Source organism: Alosa alosa, chromosome 23 (assembly GCF_017589495.1).
Source record: "Alosa alosa isolate M-15738 ecotype Scorff River chromosome 23, AALO_Geno_1.1, whole genome shotgun sequence".
NCBI lineage: Eukaryota > Metazoa > Chordata > Actinopteri > Clupeiformes > Clupeidae > Alosa > Alosa alosa.
Window position 1 is genome coordinate 21,022,884 of NC_063211.1, and position 5,000 is coordinate 21,027,883.

General features: G+C 48.0%; 1 protein-coding gene across 1 annotated transcript in view; it reads right to left on the reverse strand.

Annotated features, from left to right (window-relative positions):
- LOC125288985 (zinc finger protein GLI4-like) overlaps positions 1-5,000 on the reverse strand; it is a 98,417-nt gene that overhangs the window by 20,009 nt on the left and 73,408 nt on the right.

The following is a 5,000-nucleotide window of genomic DNA, read 5'->3' on the forward strand; positions in this document are numbered from 1 at the left end:
TCACTATACAGTCATTGATATGAACACGAAAGAAATACAGTATAAACACACATTTATCCATACACACACACACACACAAACACATACACACACACACACACACACACACACAAACACATACACACACACACACACACACACACACACACACACACACACACACACACACACACACACACACAGCAGATATGAACACACAATAAATATGAACACACATTTATCCAGACACAGAAACACTCACACATATGCACAGCAAATACAGTATAAACATGTACACACATCACATAAGCACATCAACACACACACACACACACACACACACACACACACACACACACACACACACACACACACACACACACACACACACACACACACAACATAGGGTTGCAGGGTTACTATTGGCCCTGACCCTTAGTGGACAAGCCCCTCTTGTTTCACCTTTCCTCCTCGTCCTCTGAGCTAAGCAAGTGTCAGGGCATGCACTGTGAGCATGTCAGAGACTTCACTCTCTGTGTTATGAGTGAGTGTAGCATCAGTATGAGTTTGAAAGTGTTATTTTTGAGGTGAAAGAACTGCATTGTGTTGCTTTAACACTTGCAATGTAAAAATGGACTCCCTCTGCTTCTCCTCTCCCCTTTCCTTTTCTCACGAGGAGGAAATCTATTGAGTCATTTGGAGCGGTTATCATTGTGTCATCTCCCTTCCTGGCTATACCGAGCTATTTCTGGGTGAGGAGGTAGAAGAGGAGGAGGAGGAGGAGGAGGAGGAGGATGAAGAGTCCTGGCGGGACGGCCCAACAGGGAGTGGGGTGATTGATGCGTAAGCCACCTCCACCCGACACTCAAACCTCCCGGAAATAGCCCAGCCCTATCAATACAGCACACAAGATTGATTCCCAGCTAATACTGTAAACAGCACGAAAGCACCAGCACTGACCGAGCCTCAGCCTGGACAGGGACGGATCCCACGGTGTCGGGAGAAAGAGAAATCCATCGAACCAACATTTGAGTGACCTTTATTCATTTAGCAGACACTTATATCTAAAGTGACTTACAGAAGGACTAACGTTCAGGCTACAGTGCAGAGACCTTAGCTAGGAATTACTACTGCATCTGTCAATACTGTACTAATCGCTGCTCGGGAGTTAGTTTTTCTCGTTTTAAAAGAAGTGTTTGTAAACGCACTACAAGCTAGGGAATGTCTTTTTTGCCAAATTTCAGCCGAGGCAGGGAAGATTACGTCGTGGTAGAGAAATGCATCTCATAAAACTGGAGACATACAGTACATCCCATCTCTAAGTTTTTCCTTTTCCTTTTGAACTTTCTGTGAAAGCGACACAACTTGGCCATGTGCTTCATTATCTTTTCTCCAGTCCGGCTGCTAAACGATAAACATGAGTAGCTTTAGCCAGGAATATCTAGGAATCAGAAAAAAAAAAAACAGTCCTCCTCTTGGCTGGCTGTAACTGTGAGAATGAACGCTAATGAAGGCTCCATATCTCCTGCATCTCCAGCCCCCCCCCGACCCCCTTTTGATTTCAGCCCGGCACAATTAATCATTCCCAATAATTTACTGTAATTACCCTGATAACAATCCGCCAGCCGCACGCTGAACATCAGTTTGTTAAATGAAGGCAATTTGGAGAATTGATTTCAACCAACAGGAAATGTATGCAAGAGTGTGCAGTTGACCCCTGTGAGAAGGGCCCTCGGAACTCTGCCAGAGGTCACCCGGTGCTCGGATCAGCGAGTAACACTGGTTCTCCAGTCTGAACATTCCTGGTTGAAACAGTTTTCCCGTTTGCATTGTGCTCTCCGTGACACGTTATCCCAGTAGTTAGGGTCAGATTACAGACAGATGTGGAAGTGGACATGCATGCATCTGCAGTCCGCTACACTTCCCTGACCCTTGGGGGAGGTGTGTGTGTGTGTGAGAGAGAGAGAGAGAGAGTGTGTGTGTGTGTTAGAGAATGTGTATATGTGTATGTGTATGTGTGCATGTATGTTCTGTATTTGTCCATATATGTGTATGTGTATGGGTATGTGTGTGATCGTATATATGGTTTTGTGTGTGTGTGTGTGTGTGTGTGTGTGTGTGTGTGTAAGGGGAGTAGTGGAGTGAGGGCTTTAAGTACAAACACTCCCCCCCCTGTGGGTATCTGATCCGGTGGCTTTTGTTAGCTGGCGGGACAGACGTTTTCTCAGCACCGTTGACGGCTACGTTGTGTCTGTGTTCGTGTGTGTGTGTGTGTGTGTGTGTGTGTGTTGATGGCTACGACCCCGGGGCCTTTGGTATGTCATCAGAGGGGGGAAAAACACGCAACCAGTTGCTGTTGGGCCCAACAGGTGCTACGCATTAGTGCTGGTGTCGGAGTGTGTGTGTGTGTGTGTGTGTATGTGTGTGTTGGGTGGGGGGGTACTATGTGATTAGGAGTGCTGAGGTCGTAACCAAGGGCTCTGGCAACCGGACGTCCATAATGACTCTATCACATTCCGTGCCAGGCCTTACATAAACCATCCCTCTGTGTGTGTGTGTGTGTGTGTGTGTGTGTGTGTGTGTGTGTGTGTGTGTGTGTGTGTGTCGGACATGGGGGCCTTCATGCCGAGACCAATTCCCCCTGGACCATTGGCAGAGGCCTAATCCTTACGCTTTGTTTCTCCGAGGGCCATTATTCTTAGCCTGAGTTAATGGCCCGCTGTCACCGCTAAATATGCATTTCACTACAGACCTGCGGCTCACTCTCCGGGCCCTGGGACCCGCCTGCTGGCGGTCAACAACGAGCACTCAAACACTGACGTACGAATATATATATTTTTGTTATAGGGGAAAATGAACCCCCCTCCACCCACCCACCCACACACACACACACACACACACACACACACACACACACACACACACACCTTCCCAGTGTACAATTTCTTTTTTTCTTCATTGTGTAAAGGTAAATAGGTATTTTATATCAAGCTAGGAGGGTTAACACTAATGCAGTTAACGAGATCTCCAGCGAGGAGCGAGGAGGAGTGTGAACGCGGTGGGGTGGGATGAAGCTGGATTGGGTGTGTGTGTGTGTGTGTGTGTGTGTGGCATTAATGGCTCTTTCTCAGAGACTGGGGGAGCAGACGCTGGAGAGCGTGGCAGTCGTATCTATCTCTGTTAGTCGGCCCTATCAGACTAGATGTGTTTATGAATGTGCCACTTCCCCGGAGAAATAAGGAGATGGAAAAGAGCTGGGCCTGCCATTGGCCTCGACCCCGCCCCGCCCAAACACACACACACAGACAGACAGACAGACAGACAGACAGACAGACAGACACACACACACACACACACACACACACACACACACACACACTCACTGTCCTCCCTGGAGCCTTTGATCAGTTGTGTGTGTATCACGATGATTGGCTGCACTGGTCTGATCTAGTTGCTATGAAAGTGTGCATAGAAGCGGATGCCTGTTTCTGAGCTTGTCTGCTTTGGTCTGGAACCCTCTGAGTTTGTTCATAGCTTCGTAACTATGATTGGCCCCAGTCTGCTGTCCGGCAGCCACAGCTGCTGTAATTGACTGCCTATGTTGCCTAAACTGTTTAATTACTGTAGGTGCTGTTCATTTGAGCACTGATTGGTTTCAGATGGGCCTCCTCCACAGTGCCCGTAGTCTCTGAGTTTCAGTCGTGCTGGAGTGGGAGTAATCCTCCTCTACTTCACCTGGCCTTGTGTTTGCACCACATCGAAGAGTAAAGTTCATACATTTGGCATACATTTGATCAGTATGTGTCCCTCCTGGATAGTGAAACCATGAGCTTGGTGTAGTCAGCCACACATTGACCCACCAGTTGAGCTACAGAGAAGAGAGAAGACTTCATATTTACTGAATTTACGACATCTCACTGCCCACACAGTTCTAGAGATTGACACTGGGAGCTTATGCAAGACCCAGAAGAACAAAGTAAGAATCCACTGTGACAGCTGAGAAGCTGCCATATTTATTTATCTTCTTAATAACACCAATTTGCACTCACTCAGCGTTTAACCTGTGGTTTCTTTCTGCCGCACCCCTTCCTTGTGTCTAAATAGGATTAGTGAGTCGGAGTTAGTCCACTCCCTCCCATGTTAATTACTCAGGACTCCTGCCCTGGCCTTGGATAACACGGCGCTTTCATTGCCAAACCAGTGAACCAAATCGAAGCTCAACACCGGATGAAAGCAGAGCGTGCTCATCATCGTGACCGAGACGTTTCATCCTTGTTGTTTTAATTCGAAAGCAACAAGACGTCTTCGAATAACAAGGCGTTTTGTTAAGGTGTCACAGCGCTTGCGATTGTGGACTCTCGTGCGAGTGTCTCTCCACTCCACTCGCACGGGCACGCAGGCTCGTCACGTGGAGCCGGGGCGTCGGGGGTTGGAGGGTTCGCACGAGCGGCGTGTCGTGACTGGCTCCGCTGTTGAGAGCGTCGGGGCTGATTGTGGGTGTTTTTCGGAGTGCGTCGGCCGCGCTGTGAAGTGTGGGCAAATATTTGTCTAGAACCCACGAGCTCCACTGCACGATACACACAAGAGCGCGCCCCGGCTAAAACCAACAGAGCTCACCGCCTCTCCAGGCAGCGTCTTGTCTCTGTCCTCCCGTGTGATTAATGGGACGTGGCGACTAGAGAAGAGGGGGAATTCTCCGTTTTGAAGTGGGTTTTTTTTTTTTTTTTTTTTTTTTTTTTTGTTCAGTTTGGTTAATGGTAAAGTAAAGAAATAAATAAAGTTGTTCCAGAAAAAATGTGGTCTGATCCCACGTACCTTCTGTGTGTCGTTCCATTTCGCTAGGCCTCTGAAAAAATAAAATAAAACGGTTAATCCCCTCAACGCCGGGTTGATGTATGCGCTTGGCCAAGGTCGCCGCGACGTGGTCAGAAACCCTGGCGCAAACATTATTATTGTAGCTTTCATATTAAACAGATTCATCAGTGCTCGGCTATTAAGTCAACAGGGCTCCGGCGTGCGTG